The 26162-nt window shown below is 42.1% G+C and overlaps 1 protein-coding gene across 1 annotated transcript in view; it reads right to left on the bottom strand.

Annotated features, from left to right (window-relative positions):
- LOC104489940 (EH domain-binding protein 1-like) overlaps positions 1–26162 on the bottom strand; it is a 125705-nt gene that overhangs the window by 54675 nt on the left and 44868 nt on the right. The window lies entirely within an intron of this gene.

The following is a 26162-nucleotide window of genomic DNA, read 5'->3' as shown; positions in this document are numbered from 1 at the left end:
TCTTTCCCCGGCCACGACTGTCAATCAATGAGCGAGATTAAGGTCCAAGGTTCTGACAATGTGTAAAATGGAAAGTGTGATCAGGGAGTTTCAATTATTACACAGATACGAACAACAATAATCTGTTCCTGTACCATACCTTTAGAATAACTAAACATTGCCGCTCATTATACCGAATGCCCGATTTACTGGGGGGCCTGTTCAGAGAGCAGTGAGAGAGACACAATGCTTCTTTCTTGGTGCTTTCTTGCACCTTCTCCAAGTAAACGTATGTAAGCAGCTCGCATCTTAACAGCAACTTGTTTCACAAAGCTAAATTTTCAGTATTCATACTACGGCGTAAAAGCGGTGGTCAAGGTGAATAGAAATAAGTTTGCTTAAACCTCTTCTCGTTATTTTTTTAAGTATCTTTAGAGCAAAAACTGGCACATATAGGGTGGCGTGCAAATATTTCTGCAGCTGCCATGGCAAGAACTACCTGCCAATGCTAGCGCAGGTGCTTTTCTCACAGAAATTAACAGGTAACTTGGAACCACATGGAGAAGAAAAGGGGGCAATGGGTCCAGGTTGACCAAATGAAAACCTGCTTCTGGTGCACTATAATGACTAGGAAACATTTGTCACACTTTGGAGGTGACTCTTCTTTGAATCAGTTGGGATGAGCTTATGCCTGAAGACAACAAGCAATTACACCTCAGCTGATTTTAAATCTGTATCATGGTTATTTTTGTTGAAATTATAGTTAGCAACTGGACTCAGATGTGTGGGAAGACTCTTCATTTGTTCATTAATCCCATATTAGACAATTAGGTTTTCCTTTGAAAAAAGTAGTTTGGCGTTTTCCCTGGTAAAGAAGATGAATGCTTGTTGTCACGTCCTCACTCCCCTTCATCAATTAAAACAACCCCAAAAATATCAAGTATATGTACAACTCAGTGAGAAACAGATCTGGGACGGAACAACTGATGGATATGGGTACTTGCTTGCAGCCTTCCAGAGGAATCACTGATCAGCCATACCATTCCTGTATTCTGATGCATTTAACTATCAAAATAATTTCCCAGCAGCTGTAAACATCCCCAGTTTAACAAAGATCTAGACTATTTCCTTCTAACACACGCCAGTGACTCCGAGAAACAGGAGGTGTATTTGGGGGTAGAGCTACTTCCTCTTGTTACAAACACATGGTCTTATCTGATAACTTAGATGCATGTTGTCTTTATCAAGGTGATTTTACTAAAGAAGTCAAAGCAAAAACAGATACGCCAACCCAAAGACCAGTTCAACAGTGAGTCTGAAGCGGAGACAAAGAACAGAGCGTTAAACTTGCAAGCACCAAAAAATGGACGTGGACATCAAGGCAGAAGAATTTTGGAATGATGTGAAATTTCCGCTTAATACCTATTTACTGTATAAATTATTGTCTTGCCATTTGCAGCTTTGGATTATCTGGATCAGAGAGAAAGTAAGAGACTTGGAACAGGAGGAGGCGAGGTTCTCCCAGTGAAGATGATGACCAGCAATTCCTTGAGAAATCTTCTGGGGTTAGCTGGTGTAGCAGAGGAAGGAGACAGGAGCGCAGGCAGCTACGTGTCAGCACAAAAGGGAGAAGCCAGCCATGCGCAAGAAGATTCTCTTAGCACTAAATATCCTGAGGTGCTGTGAAGGATAAGACATACTTGGCGGTCAAGTTCAGTCTGCCTGAGAAAGGAATTAATGAATAATATTTTTGTGGGCCAAAGACAGATGTTGACTTTCAGGTTCCAGTTGCCTTTAAAAATGCAAATTTGTAAATTTATCAAATTGAAAACAAACAAAAAACCCACCAGAACCCCAAACAAGAATAGACAGTCCCTGATCTTGCAAGTTTTATTTTCACTAACGTATCAGTTTCAGTATCTTCTCCTAATCTCCCAGAAAATTAAGCACGTTAGAAGTGTTGCAATGTTTTATCCTTTTAAACTTTACAGGCTTGGCCTTATGCAGTTTTAGCTATATAGTAGAGGGGGGGAAAAAACTTCTTTTTTTCCCCTGAAAAGGCTATTGTGAAGGTCGATGACTGATTTCACAACGGATGTTTTCTACTCTGACACACGACCAACTTTTAAAAAAACTGTCTTTAAATGTCAGAACAAGCTAATAACCACTTCTTACCAAGGTTGCAACATTTCCTTCAAAAAAACCTACTAAAGATACTAAATAAATAACATTCATTTAACAGCAGAAGTCTGATCAGGTGTTACTTGTGTCTTGCATGAGCACATGGAGTTTTGTAGAAGGTAAAGCTGGAAATATTTTAGTTGCTCAACTTCTCTGATTTTGACTCGTAATCAAAATTCAAAATGCGTAAAGCTCAATTATGCCTCCAGGTGTTTTACCTACGTGCGACTGCCAGAGTTGCCACATCACGTTTTGTGAAAGGGTGCATGCAAAAGTCAATTTTGAAGTCACAAGAGGGAATCGATCCATGTGATAAAGAGAGATGACAAAATACTCCACAAAACTTAACTATCAAGATGGAGTTCATTCTGTAAGAAAATAGGAACCTAGAAACTCCTTAAAGAAAGGCAATGCATCATGCAAACAAAATCAACTCTGATATTTGAGTATCACAGAAAGGTAGAAGATAAGCTCCAAGACCAGTAAAACACAAATACCTCTAGGTGATCTTCCAGCTCAAACACACTACCGTGTTTGAGAATGGGCACTGCGTCATTCCTAAGATACGAGGTGGAATACGGCTTCATAGTCTTTTTTTTGTTGTTTCATGTTTGCGCCTGGACAGTTCTACCAAGAGAAGCAGCATGCTGGGGAAAAAAGGAATTCTTCTAGAAATCACCAACAGATGATGAAAAAGAAACTAGCTGGTATGTTAGCAGGAACTGCTGAAGCCTATCTTCTTGCGTAACAGCATAATGGCTGTGCTGGGTCAATCAAAAGCTGAGAAACCTGTGTATGATTTATGCAGTATATTGTTTACAAAGTGATCGTTACATTCTGCTTAAAGAAGAGTAAAACCCACACATAAACATATAGCAATACTTCTCCAGAATACTCGCCGTTGTTGGGGAGTTTCTGCTTTTGTATTCTACGCTCTCATGCCTTCTCTCACAAGCAGCTCCATCGCCCTTGACAGTCTCTTCCTACTCAGTCTCTGAAATGCCTCCAGCGTACACCATAGTTCGGGTGAAAGAACCCTACCTGTGCACTATACCGAGCTGTACCAGCTGTTCACAGCTGGGGAAGCAGCAGGATGTGGCATGTGGTTGGCTCTGCACTCTGCTGACTGGGTGGTTGATACTTTAGGAAACATGGCAAAGTATTAAAAAACTGCAGTAAGAGCTCAAAGCTAGCAAAACAAACATTAATATAAAAAACAGATTTCCTAATATCCGAGTACAGACAAAGGAACATGTGGAGCAAGCACCATCACATAAATCAACAGACATCGTGATCCTTCTTAGTGCAGGAGAATATTAGGAATCACAAACTCCTAATAGTAGTTCCCAATTTCCAAGCACGCTGTATGTGTTTGTAGAGACTTCAGAAACACTGTCATCTCAGACACCAGCAGAGGTGCAAATCCACTACTGCTATTACTGATGTGGCTGTTCCTAACCAGCTTCTGGCCTTTAACACGACATCAGCACATCTGGTTTAGAAGCTAGCAGGGATACGTGAACACAACATACAAGTCAGCTGGAACCTACTCCACAGAGAGACAAACTCAGGACAATCAGCAGCCACGCAGCCCTAAGTGGTGCCGGGCCAGGCTGGAACGAGCTCTGCATGGGAGCACCTTGCACTCCGCTCTGCCAAAGACATCCACAGACATACATCCATTGCCAACAGGGATGGTAAATAGCTATGGGTGGGTTTGCAAGGAGTCCCCCATGCTATCCCTCCAGAGCATTTTAAGTTACTTCCACAAGCTCTCAAAACACTATCACATTACAAATTTTGAGGGTAGAGAAGGTAAAATCAACACTGGCCAAACCACAATCTGTTCAAATGAGCTGCATTTACATTACCAGACTCACCAATCACACAAATCCCTCTCTTTTCAATAATGCAACCATGCATCAGTTCCTTCCACAACATTCACGGCTCTAAGTGGAGTCAGACATGCCAAAAACTACTGTACAGCACGTGCCACCTGTACCTGAAGATCTGCCTAGAGTAAAGGAGCCACCCAGCCCGATCTCCTCCTACGAGGAGAACAATGGGAAGTGATGCTGTGAACCCCTAGCTTTTCTCTCCCTACTACAGAAGGCCTTTCACACCAAACAGGACTGAAACACTCTCACAAAGGAACCAAGGCCAAATAACCCATACGGCAGATGCAAAACAAACAGCCCAGTTTTACCCCGATGATCACAGATGACAGACAGTGACATCACACTACTAGAGTGCCCAACCTTCTTCCAAATGAAGCAAGCCAAAAGACTTAAGAGCTCCATATGAAAGGTATGAACTCAGAGCTTAAAGAAGACCCAAATAACGCAAGTTTCATGCAGCCTTCTTTCCTTAAAAATGCATTTTCAATGATGTTGTATCACATATTAACCTTGAAAAGGCAGCTGGCAATTACAAGAAGTGCAAATAGGTATGAAACACCTTTGTATTCTCTGTTAAACTGCCTTCACATTTCTAGAGCTACACAGAAATGAAGTCCCGGCCAGGTTTTGTTCACAGGGTATATTCCTGTGGGTTATTTGGGCTGAGGAAAGAGTCCCTCCACAGAAAAGGGCAGACTGTATTTTACCTCTCCACACCTGAACCCTGCTTGCCTAGAGAGACCTCCAGCCCCTGCTGCGCTTCAGGCTGTAATCCCTGGGACTCGAGTGCCCGCCTTTCGCCACACACACATAGAGAAAACACAGGGGGATACTTCCTTTCAGCAGCAGCTAGATCGAGAAGTACTGGGGTTCTCAATAATCTAGATACTAAGTGTGTACAACTCTTTAACAGAATGTTAAAGTACTCTTTAACAGTACTCTTTAAAGTACTCTTTAACAGAATGTATTAGGCAATGCATAAGCACTGCACAACCATTACCCAAAAGGTCCCTAACTGGGGAAGACAAGTTTCCTAATTGGATATTGTTATTTTGACAAAAGAAACAATGAGGTTTGACTATCTTTCTCCCAGAGAAGGCAGGTATACAGCATAATATTTTTAGAGTCTGCCTTCTCAGGTCTTACACAAGCAAATGCTACAAAGCCTGCACAGATATGCAGATTTTAAAGAGGAACATTCTGCTGCATGCTCGGGCATAAAAGAATTAAACAAAGCCGTTTTTCTAGCTGTGAAAGCCCATTGAGAGGAACAAGTTTTGAGGATGTTGCTTTCCTTTTCCTTCGGAATCAAACGGAGCAGGATTTGAAGGAAAGCTGTCACAAACCCCACCTCCCCGACAGCCACCACACGCCGCAGGTGAGGCACTGGGAAAGTTCTCCCTCTCCCAGTCGATGCTGGATGCCAGCCCCGCCGGCAGCTGAGTTGCAAGCGCCATCTTTCTTAGATGAAAAGATCATTGCTTCACTGGCAGAGCAAAATGCATCACTACAGAATTTAATTTGTGAGAGTATGCAGCAATTAAATGCTAAAATAGACAAGCTACAGGGAGCTCTCTCAACTGGAGAGAGTAAATTAGAAACTATGTCAGTTAAAATAATTTAGACAGTCGGATGGGAGATTTGGAGGACCGAATGCAGGCAGCGCGGTCTGTGCTGAAAACTTGTTTAAAAGCAAATAAGGGTTCAAGGTATCCAGCACATTATTAGGAATTACGATGCATTTGAATGAAGAATTTAACGTTTAAGAAATGCTGCACATATCAGAAAAGTCTGAGCCCTAGACATGAAGACTAGAAAGAACATTTAAAAACACACAGATGTGGAAACAGCTATACTTGATTACATAAATATTTGTGATGCTCACAAAGTGACCCTTGGCCTTGCCAGAACCCAGAGCCTCTCATGTGAAATTATTTATCACACTGGTAATATCTAAAGTTTAAGCTAAAAGGTTATTCAAAAACACCAACACAATGCTTTTATAGCACATCTAGATCAATGAATCGTTATGTTGGAAGCACAACACGCTGTCTCTTCCTTAGCACCAGTAGAGACAATACTTTCCGTAAGCAAAGAGAAAATACTACATGCTACTACAGGTACTGTTGTGTTGTGGTCCGCTATTAGGGCAGCCCCAGGAGATTTCAGGAGCACCCTGAGGGACTGAGCATGTAGGTTCTTTCTGACCAACATCATACCCATGGGTGTGCCATCTGCTGCAGGTACAACAAACCATTCATCCTCACAGACTAATCCTTGGCATTCACAGACCCCAGAAATCTCCAAAGATTAACATCAGAGAGGAAGGTTAGAAAGCGAAATGATACCTAAGAAAATGAGGTAATTCATCTCCACTATGCAAACTACGTCCAAAAAAATCTGGAGGTCTTACTGTGTTAATAAAAATACTATTAAACTTCTTAAGATGGCAAAAAAAATGTGCCCGACCAAAATTATAGCCAAGCAATTTATTAACATATCATGTGTATGAGACAGGTATCCCTTTCTAAAGCAGGCCTGATGCTTATGAAGGGCATCAGAGAAAAGTTTACAGATGAGCTAAACAACTTTAATAAGTAGCAGAGAACTCCTGAACCCTGAAATATTCAGCCTTTCAAAAGATGTAACTGCTTTACGTGTCCATTTAACAAGTCTCCATTGCCTTCTCCTTCAAAGTGTTCAGTAAACAGGAACACCTCCTGAAGGCTCTCCCACAGAAGGATGCAATGAGATCGGTGAGAAACAGTTGCTCTAGTACTTGTAGTCTTTTTCCTCCTTGCTTTTTCAGATCCGTTCCGCTAGGGATGCTGTGCAAGTTCCTCATTTTCCATTAATGACAGGTTCATAATGACACTGCCGGATGCCTTTGATCACCTGCTACACTCTGTCATGTCTCTGCAAACATTACTGTAGCTTTGTAAAGTACATTAATTTTTGCTTGTGTTTGCAGAGATACAGCTTGTGTTGTACGACTCAGGAGCCCCCAAATCCTTTACTATCCGGTATCACTTAGTAGTGACAAAAATCACACCCTTTCCTGCGACGCCTGAATCCCGCTGGGCTGAGCTCACTATCGCCCTAACAGCACCTGGTGCTCTGCTTCCATTTCGCAGCCACTTGCTCTCTCCTGCTAGGTTCGCTGCATAGTAGGGGCTGTCTGTTCCTTTCCTGGCCCCAAATACTATGGCAGCCAGTTCGGTGACCATCTCCCCTGGGCGCAGCTATGAGTAAGTCTGCCCGTATTACTGCATAAATCATTAGTAAGCAAAAGCTATTGAGATGAAATAACTTTTAGAGAGCAAAGTCTATAAGCCTAAGTCCTACTGTAACTCCTGTGCAGAATTTTCATTTTGCCATAGACGCAGGACACAAGCTCACAGACGTCCGGCCCAAGTTGGCACAGAAATCTGTTATTACCAACTGGCTGTTTAAATCCTCGAACCTTTGCTCTCAAAGGAGCAGATTTCAAGGAGCCTAGGCTCAAGCTGGTGCTGATACACGGCAGGTGAGGTTGGCTGTCGAGAAAGACACTGCACACAGGGCTGGCAGTTCGGCAAAAAATAACAGCCCTTCATTTTCTGTGAGCTGCACGCGCTGAGCTACACGCTGGCCGCCTCTGAGAGCAAGTCCCATGCTCTGCTGTGGCGGGGACACTTCCAAGCAGCATTCCCCTCATTTGAGTTTATTTGTCTGCCTGCTTTTGAAGGGCTATTGTATAAATGTGTAGTATTTCTGTCGAGTGAATGTCAAAACAAAGTAGAAATACAGGTAACTCACCTAATGCTAGAAGAAGAGAAACAGCAAATGATGAAGTTGGTTCCTGAATTTTTAGCTGAAACTGGAGTAAGAAACACTTTTTACGTGATACCTCCTCCCTCCAGGGGGAAGACGGGGCGCTGACTTGATACGTACACCTTTATTCACTGCTCAGCAACTCACAACTCCACTTTTTTCCACGTATTGACTAAAGGGCCTCACAGGGTTTCTTCTGGTTTCTGATTTTAAATAATAGGCAGTACGTGTTATAAAATTTATACCTAAGCTCACCTGCCAGTGCCTGGCACTTCAGCTCTATCTTGCCTGGCAGGAGGACTCCATTTTTACGATTCACCCTATTGCTCACCTGCTCTGTGCAGAGGTATCCCATGAGCGCTGCTACTGAACCTTCAAACAGTCACACATGACAGATGACCAGTTAGTGTCTCCTGACAGAAAACAGTCTTTAGCAGAAAAATTAAAGTTTGTTTAAAAAGAGCGTAAACTAGTTACCTATGTATTGCTGGTTTCAGATGTGAAAAGCCCTTCTGCTGCTTGCAGCTTCTTTTCACTTTCCATTCTAGGCTCTAAATTTCCTTACTCTCTCTGGGTATCACTTCGAGACAAAGACCAGAATCTTTGACATTAAAAAGGAGGGTTTGAAATAATACTTAAAGCTCAGCAGTGAACATTTCATGTGAGTCCAAAATAATATTAAGAAGAGTTGCTGAAGGGTTTAGAGTTCTGTAGACCAGGCTGTGCCTACCTGCAAGCCTTGTCCGGAGGAAACAAGTGCCATGGAAGAAGACACACAATACAGACCCCAGAATTAAGTCCTGATTATTTAAACAGACTCGTAAATGTAAACATATTATTCAGCTCCTTTGTCATCTCCAACAAGGAAGCAAGCTTGAGGTAACACTCATTAAAGAAGAAACAGGGTCAAAAGATTAACTGCTCCAGTGACCTTACATACTTTCATTCACCTTCCCAGAAAATATGGTACTTTAAGATATATTTAAGATAATTTTAAGATTGTCTAGACTTAATTATCTAGCCTAGGTAAAACCTGTTTAAATTGGTTTTGTAAACTACCACTGTGCCATCAACCAGCTGTTGTGAGGAAAATTCCATAGCGTGACTGCACAATATTGAATGACATAACATTTGCAAGGCTTATGACACAGAGAAGCTTTTAATGGTGTCAAGCAAAGATATGACGACTCCTATATTGTTTGTACTGGAAGCTGGATCTTAACTTGAAAAGCACAGAATGAACGGGTGGACGGTCAGTAACGTCCGATGGCTGCAGGCTGAGTAGCGACCGTTCTCCTCGTCAGAATCAGAGCCCTTGGGTCAAATTACTTAACAGGTTTAGGCCAAAAGGCCACTTCAAAAAAACCAGCATGATGTTATTTGAAGGGAACATCTCAGTTATTATTGGGGCATCAATGCATCTCCATTATTAACTTCATGACTGCTTTTTTTATTCTCTTCCCTCTTGCTCACAACTTCACTTTCAGTGCGTGCCAAAACCACCGAAATACCTAACATCATGAGGACATAATACAGCTGGAAAAGTCCCACAAACTATAGAGACATTACTGGACCCGCTGGTGCTCTTCCTTCTCTCTCACTCTATTTCTCAGCTACTACCCTGGAGGACATGCTGCAAGACCACCCTAACCCTTCCAGCTCCGTGGCCATGATATCCATCACAAAGTTCACTCTGGAAGAGCTGCCTCCTCAAGAAAGTGTCTCCAGACAAACGCACAGTTCTCTTGCTCGTGCCACCTTATTACTATTTCTTCTATCCCAACCTGCAGCTTGCTATCAGGGACAAAAACTCGTGAGAACTTCAACATGCAAATCTACTCCGGGCTATTACCTAAGAGGCGGGTGCTTGGCAAGGGATGGTTCCTGCGTGCAGCACTCCCCCCTACAGAGCAATGGAAAGAAAAATAAACGGTGCATCCATGGATTTCGCCAGTGCCACACCGCTGACAAGCAACTTGAATTTGACGTGCACAGAAAGAAGTGGGGGGTAAAGGGTAGGTGTGTAACTAGGGTAAAAGGAAGGAGGCTGAAAATTAAGATCTGTGTGAAGCTACAATAGGGGCATGCTCACGCATGTAAGACATCTCAGCTGTCACACCCTGCGCACACACAGATTGAGACTCCTGCATGGTGCAGGTGCAGTTACTTCTTTTATGTATATATTTTTATAAACAACGTAACCTGTGTTTCAACAGCAAGGGCAAACACAAAGCATTCCAAAACACAGCTCTGCAATAAACATAAACCTCACCTTTCTAAAAGCGCGGCATCCCTCCGAATTTGTTTGAATCAGGGAAACAGCCAAGTGGATTTGTTCTAACTCTGCACTTAAAGTAAAATCCACCTCAAGACTGACAAGCACAAAAAATTTCAGTCAAATTGGTGATTTTTTTTATTTTTATTTTAAAAAAGCTGCAATAGCCTGAAAATAGGGGCTTTTAATGAAGCTGCCCTGTCAACCAACACCACGCTGCCACTAGAGCAACACAACCCTGCTGGCAGTGCGAAGAAGCAATGCCTTCAACATTTCCTTCCCGAGGTATCATCTGTGAGCTGAGTTTGTCACAGAGATATTCACGAGTGTTGCAGGGAACTGCCACGTATATGGCAAGGCATACAAGAATCCATCTGTGTCTGCCCCGGTACAGGTTTGTCTTGTTATGTTTTGGCAAACACCTTAAAAAGCCCTTCCTTCTCTTACCTCAGGTTACTGTTAAATGCTGTTACTACCACAAAACAGAAGTCTCCGGCTCAGAAGTCTCCGATCTCCCCACTGCTATTCACTAGTACTAATGCACATTACGTGTTCAATACTCCCTTGCTGCTTCTCTGAAAAAGCTCTTGTCAAAACCAGATTTCATTTTTTATGTGTATGCACAAATTAGTTATGGATGATTAACAAAGCATTCATTCTTTTATTTGCTTTGGCTGAGACTCGATCTGTGTTACATTCATGTGAGGGAAGCACTTCATTTTATGTTGATTAAATATGAAACACTGTACTGTTGATAAAAAGAGTTGTGTTCAGGGCTGCCTATTATACTGACAAAAGATGCGTGTTCTTGAGCTAACATTTTCTTAAACAAGTTTTTCCAGATTTTTAATTGAAACCCCCCCCCTAATTTCTATATACCTTTTTTTTTCCCCCCTCTGGTCAGCAAGAGTGTTACATCCCAAAGCAACCTCTGCTGCAGCCTTGAACAGCAATAGTCATTGAAATTTAATGTAATAAAAAGGCATTTTCAAATTCTGCCCTGCAAGTTGATTTCTTTCAGCATAACTTGGGTGACAAAACTCACCCCCCAAAATACTGCAAAATTAAGCAGGACAGGCTGCAAATCATAATTCCAGGATTCTTTGCATACTATATATAAAATACAATTAAAATGAAGATGTATTGGCGAGCCATAGGCAACTGTAACAGAGTTTGGCTCCGATCTGGTGTCACTGACTCCATCTATCACGGGATATAACACGATCATAAATGCTTGTCTATAAGGCCCACAGATCCTCCACATCCCTCAAACACAGTGACAGAGCGCCCAAAACCGATGCACTGCAGTTCAGACGGTATTTCAGTGCAAGCCCATCTTCAAGCACATGATCTACTTGTAATTAAATCACATTAAAGACAGCCATACCATTAAGCACCTTGTTAAATCCGAGATTCCATCTGGAGGTTTACAGCCCGTGAAAACAAACACGCGCACGCACGCACACGTGCGGAGCATGATGCATACTTCTGCAAGAGGGGATCTATTTTTAGTGTACTGTAGAGCAGTAAGCGCAGCTCTTCCCAGGTTAGGAGGAGGTCTGGCCACAGCGACTTCTAAGTCACCAATCTCGCCCAGGCAATGCAGTTTCACTCCTTTCTAAACTTCCGACGAAGACAGATGGTACTGCACCTTAACAAAACCTCCGCAAATGTCTCTGTGTCACAAAAACAAGCCTACTCCGTGTCTGCCTTAAACATCAGCAAAACCAAAGCTTGAACTTAGGGTTTTCATCATACTGTCAAAGCGACAGAGCACTACCATAACGTGATGCTGGAAAGAGCCAAAACGACAGGAACCTCAGTGCAAGCTGGGTTGAGAAAGGATGGCTAGTGCTCCACCCAGAAGGTGATTTCCTGGGGTGCCCTTGAAATACCGCAGTGCTGGAGGAGAGGACAGCAGGAGAAGAAGATGGAAAGCTTGTTTTAATCCAAGCAGGTTACTGCGTGGTCTCTGAGCAGCAGTTCTCTTCTCCCCATGAAGGGACATAGTTGTTAGCTGGCAGCCAGTGAAGCTCCCAAGGTCCCTCCAGCGCCGATACACCACAGGCAGGAGGACAAGAAAGGGCTTGCAAACAGGCCCACCTGGAGGAGCTGTGTTGTGGTGCAAGGTGCGAGCTCCTGCAGAACATAAGAAGAATGAGGGCTCCCAGAAACACCCATTTCTCCTCCTCATCCAGAGCACAGGTTCGAGATAACACCTCCTACCTGATGCTACAGCTGATCAGGTAGCATCTAACTCCTAACTCATCTCCTGCATCCCACTTTTCCAGCCACAAGCTCCCGCCTTGCATCAGCCCCAACACTTTGCTGCCTCTTCTTTCACTTCCCAGTTCCTCCCCATTAAACCATCAGAAGACTCATCCGGGGCGGGAGGAGGCGAGGAGAGAAAAAAACAAACCCAATGCCGCAATGCTTTTGGTTGGGTCAGGGAGACAAACGAGTTCTCCAAAGGCCAAGTGAGTACCAGTGTCAGTGCACTGAAGGGGCAGCAGCACGAAGCGGGGAGCAGAGAGGAAGGAGGAGGAGACCACCCGTTCTGGCAACAGCAAACTGAGAATGGTTCAGCCATCGCCATGTGGTTGCATTTTCAGGCAGTATTTTACGGAGGCTGACTCCTCCTGATCCAGCCTGCGTGAATTCAGATTGCAGACAGGGCACGGTTGAAGTGAAAGAAGATTTTTTTTTTTTAATATATATTTCTTTTTTCAAGGATCCCCCAAAAGATTTTTTTTCTTTGCTTCAAATCACATATGAATGCACAAAAAGACAAAGCGATAAATGCTCTCATGCGCTCTGTTGTCTTTACTTCCACTCTCTGGAAAGAAGCCAGAGACATCTAAGTACTGCACTTGGTTTTCTCCCACTCCCTCTCAAAAGTTACTGCAGCCAATTTCCTCTTCTTCCTCTGTCTGGGCCCAAGCTCCACCTACTCCAAAACAACGTTCCCCTGTTTCTCACCCAGGCCGTTCTCCATGCAGCTACCCCAGGCACTCCGAGCCCTCCCAAACCTTTTAAGGCTTTACGCTTACAGATTCGGGATGAAAACCTGTTCTCTCTGCTCTGCTTCCAGGAGAATTCCACTCTCCCCATTTTACACATGAACTCGGCTGCGCTCATTTTCTTAAGGTTCAGCCACTCCACGGTCCTAAGGGTCCACCACTCCGGAGGTTATTCGTGGGTTATTCGCCCTACTCAACTACACCTGACGCAAACGTATAGCTGACTCCAAAAACACAGATAGATTTCATTGCACAGAGTCTCCCTAATGGAAGCGTGAAACTTGAAATTGAGTATTGGGAAGTCAAACAGCAAGGAAGTCACATATTATTCATCTTCCCATTTATTTATGATATCTACATATATTTTTATTAGACTTGCACAGACTATAATGCAGAAAAATAAGTGTTACGAAGTAACTATCAGTTTCTAATCAGTTGATACACATTCTTTTAATTATGTTAATCCTCCTCATTCTGGTTATACCTGGAGCGTTACAGACACAGGTACCATCAAGGTTTCTAAACCTCCCCTAGAAACAAGTTAACATGAGTACAAAAGGCAAAGATGTTGCTGATGGTTTATTTATTAACATATCATGTTGCCCTCTAAAACAAATACAGGATTAATAAATACGGAGTATTTCTAATGAAAATATTTTCTTCTCTACTTTGACTGTGAAGTTAAGCTAACTTCAATTACCGAATTGAAAAAAATCTCGGCATAATTAATTTAACAGTCAATATTCCACAATAAAAGCAAATGGAAAAAACAAACCACGAAACAAAAAGCACAAGGCAAGCAGACCTCACCTTGTAATTACTGTTATGTAAAAACACTTACGAGACATCTGCATTCATCAATTAACAGGAAGCAGCACTTCAGACCCCGCAATAGAGCTCACACAATATTACAAGGAGCTGGATGGTTTGGCAAAAACAGAGCAGGAAAAAAATGAAACTAAAAGGCATATTGTACATGTGACCTTCAGCACTTGGATTATTACCTCTAAGCTTATTAATTGTAAAAGCTGTCATTCGGACCACCCCACAACCCGGGAGGAAAACTAGGATTACTCAGCAGTAAAAGGCATAAAAAGGAGACGTGTATTCTCAGAGTGGACGAAGGCAGAGTGAACCACAGACCTGCTTCAGCTTTCTAGAGCCGTAATTGGCTCACAGGAGCAACTACCACGTTAAGGCATTATCATTATCTAGCTCACATAACTGGAAATTCACGCTCTGTTCTTTAAATTGGCTTAACCAGCAGCATCTGCAGCACTTTAATTAATTACAGCAATTGGCGTACCTTAAAAGTAGATGCACCGATCTGAAATGATAATGCCCTGTGAGTAAGAATTGTAAGCCAGCATTAATCCAGATCTATCCCAAAGAGAACCAAGGGTACGCTGTTGTGCTTGCACTGCACAGAAAACAAGCTTCACTACAGTAATTATTACTGTCTGAACGGGTCCACCAGCAATCACCACAGTCCTGTGTGACACTTCACGTTCAGTTAGCTCAGGAATGCAGAAGCTTGCAACGGGCACAACATTAAAAAAAATCTGTTCAAGTCAAAATTCAGCCGGGCACTTAAACTTGGGTTTCCTTCAAAAGGCAAATTTGAAGTTAAAATCCTAACAAAGACTGATTACCACTATTTAATTTTTAGTACACTCTTTATAAAGAAAGAGAGAAGTCAGATATCACAGTAAGCTCAGAACGAAGTTTTCTTGACAGCTCTTTGCTTCGCTTCAGTAAAAAAATCCACAGGCATCGTACACAAACGGGGCGGGGGGGGTTCCCCTGTTATCTGCAGCTCTGAAATACAGTAAAATTGCTTTCAGAACAAAAATCAGAGACAAGAAGTTAAAACCCCTTGTGGTTCCCTTTGTACGCAGCAATTCAAAATCTTTACTTTTAAAAGCTTGACAGCGAAATCCCTGTACACATCCCGCTCACACTGAAAAGCTGTTCTGTAACAGACTGCTTCATACCATTTCCAGCCAGAACGCAGAGCAACGCCATCGAGATTTGTTGTGACTTGCTTCTGTACAATTTCTGGTTTAAAGGCAGATTTTACGTTTAATTACCACTGTGCTCCAGAAGGGGACACAAGAATCTTAATCAAGCGTCTCAGATGTAATGGAGGTTTAAACAAACACACAGGGAAATAGCTCATTGTTACTGATCAAATCCGATCCTCAAATCCATATATAATTTGGGGTCAGAATACCTGGTATAAAGGCTATTACCAAACCTCTTCTCCAACGCAAACTGTATCTTTCATAGCAGCGAGAAAGAATGGAACGCAACTTCCTTGAGGTGAGTAAACACGCAGTAGTCTCGAACACGTTTTTAACCAAAAAATCCCACAGCCATAGACACAACTAAGGGATGACCCAGTTTAAGTCGCAAAGACTTTAACCATCTAATACAAACTGATGCTACAGAACAAGACATGCCTTCGTGCAGCTCTGTCCAACACCCTTTTCTGAAAGCACGATTGTTTTCAGTGTAACATACGGAACTATGCAGCAAGAAAACAAGCGCAAGCCCGAACAGCTGAAATACCAAGGTTGATGCGGCAGCAAAACCCCGAAATAGCAGCTCACACCACAGAGGCACGTAAAAGGCAGTTGGAGGAGAAAAGTATCTTTTCTAAAGCTGCAAAACTGCGGTGACAGTGCTTATATACTCTGTGACTAGTGTGCCTGGGCTGGGCAGACCGCAGCGAAGCCGCGCTGGCATGTGTAGTTTTAAGACATGACTCTCTGTGCTCAGATATACTCTGATAATGCGTTTATCTAGGGTGCACAGAAAACAACTGCACGCACAAATAAACAGCTGCATACTCAATGCAACCACATTCATCTTCCGAGTATCCACTTATAAATATTCATCTAGAAACTACATTTGCTACTAAGGTGCCAGCCTCTGAGGAAAAAAGGCTACGGTGCAGCAAAAATACAGAATAAAATAGTAATTCTTATCTAACACTAGTATTTATTCCACACAGTCACTCGTTTCTGATGGAGAGGGATCACGAGGGCCCAACAGAAGCTATTCGTTGCCTAAATGCCATCACGAAATGCTACAATATAAAGGTTGGAAGGATTAAGAGCAAAGGTCCCACTCCAAGACAAATGTCTCCTTCATAGTTCAGTTCACAGCCATCACGACCGCTCGGGCAGCCGACGACTGCGAAACGCTGGGGGTATGCCTGCTAACCAACCACGCCGGGGACTTTCAAAATCCCTTGTTGATACTGGCACATTTTTAGTGGAGATTTTAACTACCACCGCGAAAGAGACTTTTTCAACACGGGAAGATCACCAAATAGTTTCCACTTCAAATCTCAGCGCCTGCTGAAACAACTTCTCCAGAAGAATTATGAATTTGCTAGGCTGGTTTCCTCCCTTCTCCTCCTCCAGTCTCTCACCTTTACCAAGAGAAAAAGGAAAGGGAAACATGCAACAAACACCCCTTATTTTTAACTATTTTGTATTTGCAAAAGCCTTACACAATTTAATTGTACACTGATACAGAGGCCACTTCATAAAATAAATGCAGATAAATTAACAAGTTAACATGCACTGAAACATGTTGGGTTTTGCTGTAATAACAGAATTACACGGTGGTTTTCAAACAAGCCATAAATACTAGAGGGGTGAAAAAGTGCAATTTACGTTTCCAAATATGCCTTCAGATTTAAATATTTTTCTCTAATAATCATGCTGCTTCACACATTCCTACATTTCAGAAGCGATCTGGGCTGCATTTATCTCCTAATTCCATTTTCCCGAGGTATTGGATCTTTTACTTTCAGTAGCAGACTATACAGTATGGCATATTAAGATTTCTAAAGGAGAAAGGGCTGAATTTTAGTGCAGAATATTTTATCCTTACTGGGATGTTAATTTTTCTACTCCCTCTACTGGCATAATTCAAAAGTAAGGAAACAAAAACCTGAAGGGCATTCTGGCTTGTAAAACATAGCGATAAAATACTTTTTGTAACCTCAAAATAATTGTTCGCACAACTTGGCAAAACATTAATCTCAAATCCTGGGGATTTTAAAGCCATCAGCAAATTTTTGGCAGATTTCTTCATTGCAAAAATTAACTGAGCACCTCAAAATAAACATCTCAGACCATCTGTGCTACAATTACTATCGAGCAACCTATCACTGCTCAGATCATAATACTGAATCACTCCCTAAAACATACTACATGGCTAGTAAAAGACCCTGAGAGCGATCTATGGAATATAACTCTACACAATAACCAAGGGTGTCCAGAAAGGAGCTAAAAAACACCCTGAGTTTAATGAGCTGCTACTTAAACGTTAGACAATGCTCTGCAAACCATTTTATATTAAAATTGGATAGTTCTAAACATCACACATACAAGAAGTATTGTTTGACACAGTGCCATTTTGATGATAAATTGCAATCTACAGCTCAAATAATTCTACCCAGGGATTAACATTTCAGAGGCTGAGCCAGAGATTATGTGTGTGGATCTTGAATTTCATCATCTCCCTTCGGCACAATAGCTTATTCTTCCTTTTTTCATCTACTCTCTCATGAAGGGTCAGCAAAGCTTAGCCTGGCTGTTTCATTCATTTCATCTCTACATTAACCGGATACCTTGCAGTCTTTAGTTCTTACGTGTTACTCCATTACAAATGCTACAGCTCAACCGCACTGTGCTATGGCTAATGAGGTACGTACCAAATCAAAGGGTGCCATCAAGTGGTTGTAGCACACTACCAGCATTATGCAAAGCTGGTGTTTGGCAAGGGCTTTCACCAGGACACACCATTCAGGCTGGATTAAACTCTGCCATAATTTAAAACTTCTGGGAAAATTCAGATGCCAAGACGCTGTGGTCCACATGATTTCATTTCCTTCCCTTCAGATGCTAAGGCTCAGGCTAATAGCTGGCACCACCACGCAGGAGACATCCCTTTCTCACTGCATGGGTCAGCTGGCTCCAGGATTGTTTCAGCCACTGCACGCTCAGCTACATACCACGGTGCACTAGAGGACAAAGTAAGAACGAACAGCCTTAAAAGCTTCTGCAAAGCCACCCAACTAGCAGTGGGACAAGAAGTGTGCTGCAGGGTGGAGGTTTCACAGAAGATGGGGAGAATAAAAGCGCTACTTGTGCCACCATGCCCAGTTTCAAATCAAACTGACAGGTTACTTGTTAATCCATACTCATCCTGAACTTGAAGACACTGTGAGAGCTCCTCCCTGCAATGACAGTGATGAGCACCTTCAGCGTTACTCAGCAATCTGAAGATGACTTGACAGATAGTTCTTTGGCACAAGTGGTCAATCTGACACAAACAACGGGTCTTTCAAAATAAAATACTTCATAGCTAAAACCCATTTAATATTTAACCATTTTCTTTCAATCCCTATACTATCAGCTCTAGACCACATCCCATTGCTCCAACTCACCTTTGCCTGGCAGGTAAAAACCAACCACCAACTCCAAGTCAAAAACCACTTTCCAGTACAAGGATACAGATTCTTCCAATGAGAAAGAATGGTGCCTTCCTTAAAACTGTGGAGACTTTGCTGCTGCAGGAAAAAGGTTTTGCACCTGCCACAGGACACAGAAGAGTTCTGCTCATCTCATCTGGGGATGAGATGAGACTGAAGATGACCCGGTTGTGTCTCACCAGATTAGGACCAATCACACCACAACTTCCAGAAACTCATCTGTCACTTAAAATAACACCTTCCAGCTCACACTTGCAAAGAAAATATCAAGAAAATGTGATTCAAATGTAGCTGATGAAGATAGACATCAGAATCCTCTTCATTTCTGAAAGGCTTTGGCTCCAGAGTATAAAAGCTGAACAGCCACAATCATACCAGCACAATGGACGACTTTTTAAGGACGTAACTTCAACCATATTTTTCCTGTGGTAGTGACAAAGAAATGTCCAGAGACCTGCTTCATCTGGAGGGGAGGCCACAGACACGGGATGCAGACAGAGGTGCAGCAGGTTGCATTAAAGCCAGAACTAATTCACCAGGTCCAGGTGAAACACGCAAACTGTTCAACAGATCTCAAATATCCTTTGAGATAACACCCTTCCTCAACAGCATCCATACAGGTCAGTTATGCAGTCTATTTAATACCTCAAATCCTCCCTAATAAATGAGTTTCTTCAGTTACAATATATAGTTAACGTTATATAATATGAATTAAAACTAATTATGGGGAAGATTTATACAGATGATTCATGGAACAGCAAGCACATAAACTTCATACCAATTCTTTGCTGACAGATTTTTAAGTTTATTTTCCAAATATTCCATTTTGCCCTTTTGCTGACAGCGACAGAGACAAATCTCCCCTAACTCACCACGTTCCTTCCTATGGCTGCTCCTGGAAGCAGGTTACCTTACACCCGATGCCTCCAACATTCAGGGGTTTGGCACCTCCTGGAGCTACTTCTTCTACAAGAGCATTTCCCTCGATCTTATTCCCCTTTGGCGCAGCTACAGCTCATTCTCTCTGCTCTCATTTTCTCTGCTGCCCACATTACCCTACCACCTATTCTGGATCGCTCTTTGTCAGAAAAAACAAAAATATAATTAATTTCCATTTCGGGGGGCGAAATGGAAATTAGTTTTTACAGGCAAAATTAAGAGAGCTCATTCTTTACATAATTTTCAATGTTACTTCTGATGTGGTAGACGTTGTATGTGTGTTCTTTGATTTTTGTGCTGTTCCTTCCTGAAACTGGTGACTGTTTCGTGGAAGTTTTTCAGCTTTATGAAGCAAAGCTTTAAAGAGCTTCCCACATCTCATCCTCGCTGGATGCTCTCATGGTATAAAACTACGGTTTTATAAAATAATACCATGAAACTTACGGAATTACAACTACGTGGAAAAATTGAGAGCCTTTGAAGAAGATCTCTGAAAACTAGCAGGTTTACTTACGCGTGCAACTTTGCATGGGTCGTGAATTTGGCAGAAGTTCAGTTTAATCTTGTATTTACGCTAGAACCACAGAAAATATTGAACAGCTACACAAACATGTTGTTTTATGGCACTTTATTCAATGCCATTGTATTGTCACAATCTTTCCAGCCTAGCTTCAGGTTGCCACCACACCTAAGCTACACCAGAAACAGTTCATTTGTGCTGCCTGTCAAGATTCGAGAAGCAATTTGGTCCAGATAATGCAAAACAACGAGAAAGGAGAAACTTCACATGAAAAAATCCAATATGACTGTGCAGCATCAATTCAGAATGGAGAATATGCTGGGAGGGAAAAAACCGAATGAAGTGGCATCAATTAAGTTATGGAGGTCAATTAATTTCCATTATATTAAACTCTATTAAGACAGCTAACAACCAAAGATAAGAGGCTGAAGGCAATAACAGCCGGTGCTATTACACTGCCAGATGGTTTTCCTAATAACAAAGGTTTTCAGGAAGCCCAAACTTATTTTTCTGTCAGCTGGCTACTGTTCCGCTGGTGGCCACTATTTTAAATTAATACTCTCAGAGTTAAAGGACAACAGCTTGCACGTACAATCCTATCCACTTACTGAATGCAGAGCTACTTTTTACACAAGAAAGGACCCTTTAACTCTTTTTTGACACATATTTCTGTATCTTGAGCACATGCAATTGCAATGTATTATCTCAAATCAACCAACATATTCAATTGGACTCCCAGATTATCTGCCTCTAAAGATGACTTATGTCAAAAATATTTTTCATGAAATGCATTGCCATTTTTTCCATTTTCCAGGCTGCATATTTTGTACTATGTGTAACATACGCTGTTTTAGCACTGTACAGCTACCAGCTCAAAAATGAGACTTATCCATCACAACATTGCCCCAGACAGTGGCATTTTACATAATGATATTCTAAACTGCATCGAGAGCAAACACGTATCTCTGACTGTATGTAAAAACACACTCAGACATGTAAAATGTGGAAAAAAAGCGGCAAGCTGAACAAGCTTGAAAGCAAACACTTTTCTTTTAAAAGAAGGCAAGTTGCTCAGCTCATTTTATGCCTAGAGTATGATTAGAACCCCACTGTAAAACAATTACCAAGACACTCTTCTGTATTTGATGTCTGAAAGAGACACGACCTCATGCAGACTCTCTCTCTTGCGTGTGCTGGCAAGTATATTTTTCTGCTGATTTTCTATGAATAAACATATGCTAAGAGCGGCTGAAACGCACTGCTGGTTTTAAACCTGCCTGATGAAGTACCAGGTTTGTTTCCAAAGCTGTCTGCCTTGTTCATCAGCTTCCTCCCCTCCAGCTGGCAAAGGACACCCCTGACCGCAGCTCCGATCAGTCTGCTCATCTACAGGAGACACGTTCTGGTTCTAGCAGTTTAGGAAACAGTTGTATTGCGCTACTGTGAATCAATAATAACCGTAGAAATTCTATGTCATCAAACTCGTCCCGTTGTAAATGCTACAGTGTGCTGCGCGTATCGAGCCTATAAAGCTAGAGCCTAACACACCCAGGCTCTTCAGCCCAGTGCCCTCCTGCCTCCATCCTTCATTTGTGAGACCCTCTCGTGTAATTGCGGCATAAATGCCACGAAGTAAGATGTCTCTTCTTGGAGAATTTCAAGCTGAAACGCTATAATATATTTTTCAAAACTGCCATATCATCTGCCAAATTATATTTGATAAGGATCCACTTAGTGCAGTTATTAAGATAGCATTGAAAACAACGTTATTTAAAGGACACTGCTTTTCATTTGGGAGATAAAGATCAAATAATACAAGAAAATTTTCATAACTATTTTTGAAAAAAAAACACAGAAGAGCTGGACGCAATTTCGTACTCTATTTTACTGATGCGAGATAAATAAGGTATCAAAAGTGTAAAAAGTTAATTAGATATTAGAAGTTCTTTCAAGAACTGATCTAAAATTCTCTTTTAGGTAAGATTTTTGTCATCTCTGGTTTTGTCCACTCTGGTTTAATAGATTATTAATGACCAAAAAAAAGGCTTAACAGTGGCTCTAATTTCTGGTGATCTGGGCATAGTCTTGTTTCGGTCAGAGGCAAAACGTCCATTTCAGACTGAATGGCAGTACAGCCCGAGCAAACGCCATCTGAAGCAAGTAGCAGGCTGTGCATGGAGATATGGAGATGGCTGCAGGTCAAAGTATAAATGACCTGCCAGAGTTGTTCACCAAGGTTACGCAGCATTTGCCTTCACAATGCTCTACCTCAAACCAGGACTTTTGGTGCCTCCTGTCTGCGTGCTGTGCCGTACAGAAGGGGAAAAACCCGTATGAGGTTCTGCCTCTGATTGTGTTCTAGTGAAAATTCCACAGAAGGACCATTATGGTGCACACAAGAAACAAGGAAGAATCACAGGATCAAGCCTCCTCGAAAGACTTCCTACTCTGTCTGCTTCAGAGCCAGAGCAGTCAATTGAGATGATGGCTTCCACCAGTTCTGCTCCAAAAACCTAAGCTTGGAGATCTCTCAACTAGAACAAAGTCCTAAATATTTAATGTAAGCAAAAACTAAAAGTAAGACAAGTTTTCTGATTCTCTATTACATTTAAAAAGCGGAGTAAGAGTGAGATGGCTGACAAAGCGGATTTAATTCCTGGCTGTATCCAAACCAGAATACCCAGCCTAATTTACACAGACAGTCAAGTTCACATAATCACATACAGCAGAATACGACAGGGAACTAAAGGACCAGGAAAGCACGTCTGAACTCTGGGCTTCCTATTCTACACGTATTAAAAGCAGACATTTAATTCAGAAACAGGATACCTTGGCCGCTTCTTATTTTAAGCAAAAATTCATGTCAAGCAGAAAACACAAAATGAATGATGGAGCTTTTTTAGATTGCCTTTGCTTACACAAAGCAAACAGCCAGTTTAAACTTCAGCTCCCACATGCTACACAGATGCGCTAGATGAGACAGCCCAGATTTTGTAATAAATCCTGGATCAGCAAATAAGGAATCATCTCATTCCGTCTTTTCCGCAGGTTCTTTCTGCAAAAGGCATTGGCAGTACTCAGAATTTCAATTCACTGCGCTACATTTGCCTCCCAACATCTATTTCCCAAAACAGGTGGGAAGATTTGACATCTGGACTTGGGCTTTTACTCTGATGTAAAGCAAAACTTGCTCTTTCCGAGTTGGTGTCGCAGCAGTGCTGTAGTAAGAGAGATTGAAATGCTCAGTATAAAAGTCTGATTTTACCAAAATTCTGGGCCAGTTGTTGTTCAAACTCAAATGAGCTATTTCTTGAAAAGCTTCATTTGGAAAACAACATATTTGGAGCTGTATCTGACAAAAAGTTCTTGCTAATGACTCATTTTACTGTATCACATTTAACGTCGGTCACCTCTAAGACTAGAAATAAATACATTTGTCTATCCCATGCACCTGCCCTCCTCTTTCCCATTACTTTTAGCACTTTTATTTGTGTTGTCATGCCTAAAAATAACAGATGGGCACTTGAGGAGAGAGAAATAACCTCTCCAAACCTGTGAGTGATGTAACATGCTTTAGGGCATTCAAAATGAGAAATAATCAAAGCAACCATGACAGAATTTCTAGGGGGAAAACCCAAACCAAACCAATGCACTTGTACTAATAAAATGAAACTAGATTAATTCAAATGTTCTGTAACTTTTTCTAATGTTTCTTTCATTTTAAAGCTTTGCCTTTCATTTGGGACTGATTTTTAATAAGTAGAATAAATAAAGCAAGGTCAAAAGAAATGTTTTGAGCAGAATTCAGATTGCTTCATAATGAAGGAACATCCATAATCTTTTCAGGCTTCAGTATTTTGTGTTCTGAGCAATGTAAGCAAGGAGAAGGTAAAACCCTGCAGCCTCTGAGGGCAGAGAGAAATACTTGGACTAAAAGGAAAATCCTGCAATGGACTGTAAACAACCCTGCACTTGTGACCTGTCCTTGTCAGGTTCAACAACAAATGTGTCCCTTGGAAACCATCCGTTGAACCTGGAAGAAGTAGATGTCAACAATGTGAGGAGGGGAGGAGATCAACCTTCTGTCTCCTTGGCTCCCAGATTTTGAACAGGCAGGTGGTTTGTGCTCTGAGGTGTCAGCCAGCCACTGGATCATTTGTGACTTGCTCCAAACGAGGAACATATTTTCATCCACCACTACGTGGAGCTGTTACTCTTGGAAAAGAGTTTATCCAGATTTTCAAATATATTCACAGACCAGAATTTTTTTTTTCCTAGCTTTCTGTACTATTGCATAAAAAAAAGAGCTGTAGCTCTCAATAAATTTTGCAGTAAAACTACTTATCAAAGCAATAATTATGAGGGTAATATTATCTTTTCTAATCAAAGGGCAAATATCTACCTACTAATGACTGATTGGCAGCTCTCCTAGGATGAGCTAACGGCCTAAGTAAGATCACAAAGAAAAGGTTTGCACATAAAAGATTACCGATTCATACTGGAACCATTTCCACCTGTTCCGGAAGGGGCTGTGTGCTTTGGGGCACAGCAACCGAAGCAACATCCCACCCTGCCAGCGTTACTGCAGCTGAGCGGAGATTTGAGGCAGAGCGCGAGGTCAGCATGCAGCAGCTGTACTGCTGCCACCTCTGTATATCGTACGATGACACGTGAAAGAAAGCAGTGGGTTATAGAGCAGGACAAGAAGTCTACATGTCCACTGTAAACTTCTGAAAATAACCTGCTGCAACGTCACAGGAAACCCAACTATACCCAGAGGGGTCAGCTGAGCAATACACTGACATTGTTTTATCCAGACGAACTTGTACACCGACAATTGGTGATGGAGACTTCCCTGGTTAAAATAAACCAAGAGAGAAAGAAAAGGGAACTCCAGGAAACAGCAACTAAACTGTGTCTGTGTTCACAGACAGAAATGACATTTAAAAAACAAAGGTATAAATTAAGCACTTTGCTTTCAGCCCTTTTAAATGTTCAGTCACTGACGAGCCAAGTAAACCTTAGCTTTGGACACCCAAATCACTTCCAATACTCACAAGAAAGAAAACACAGCATTTAAGGCAAAAGAGCTAACACGCAAATTCCTTTGCTTCCCCATCAATCAGTGCTGCGTGGCACTGCTACAGCTCAGAAGAGCAGTGTTGGGGTGTTTTTGTTTAAAACAATGTGAGTAAAAATTAAATCACGTTACTGAGCAACAGTCCATAATGAAACTCTACTACTGAGAGAGAAATACACTGTCTTGACACACCAGTCCTCTTAAAGGTATTTCAAAAAAGTTTCTTCTTCAGGGAAACTCCGGGTAAAGCAGCTCCCCCATTTCTGAGCCCAGGCAGCTCCAGAGCGGAAGCTGCAGCCCAGCGTGGGGAAGGAAAAGGAAAAAAGCACTTCATGAAGCACTTGCTGTCTGCAATGCTAAGCCCTGCTGTTTGGCAAACTGTGTTGTTTGTGTGGCCCTCGGGAGCTCAGCTCTCTGCGAGGTTCTGGGAGCTCCTGACTTGGAGGAGTCAGAGATTCGCAGGAGCCACCTTTTGGCTTTTTACTGGGTGCAAAAGGCAGCTCCCCCAGGCAGAGAGAGTGAGACTGGGACCCCAGGGAGCAGGGGGCACTCCATGACTCTCTTGGTCTTCATTTTGGTGACCCCAGCTGGCCCCACCTCTCCACCCTGCCTCAGTTCCCTCACCTAAAAAATATAGGTGACAAAACTGTGCTTTTTGCTAGAGAGCGGCATTTGAAACCAGGAAGGGCTCGCTGCTGTTTGGGATGTGCAGATGTCATAACCCAGCTCTGACTTGTTCACTCCTCTGCTCGCAGAAAAATAATGTGTCATAACACATAAAACAGTGAGTCATAACCCAGCTCTAACTTGTTTATTCCATTGCTCATAGCAAAATAATGCAAGCAAGACTGGAAAGGAATTTATGTGGTGTAGTAGAGCACTCCCCTCTCCCAAATTTTAGTTGTAAACATAAAACAGGTATTTTAATAAGCCTCTACAGAGCAA

Source organism: Buceros rhinoceros, unplaced genomic scaffold, assembly GCF_000710305.1.
Source record: "Buceros rhinoceros silvestris isolate BGI_N320 unplaced genomic scaffold, ASM71030v1 scaffold6380, whole genome shotgun sequence".
Taxonomy (NCBI): domain Eukaryota; kingdom Metazoa; phylum Chordata; class Aves; order Bucerotiformes; family Bucerotidae; genus Buceros; species Buceros rhinoceros.
This window is presented reverse-complemented; position numbering and strand designations above follow the sequence as displayed.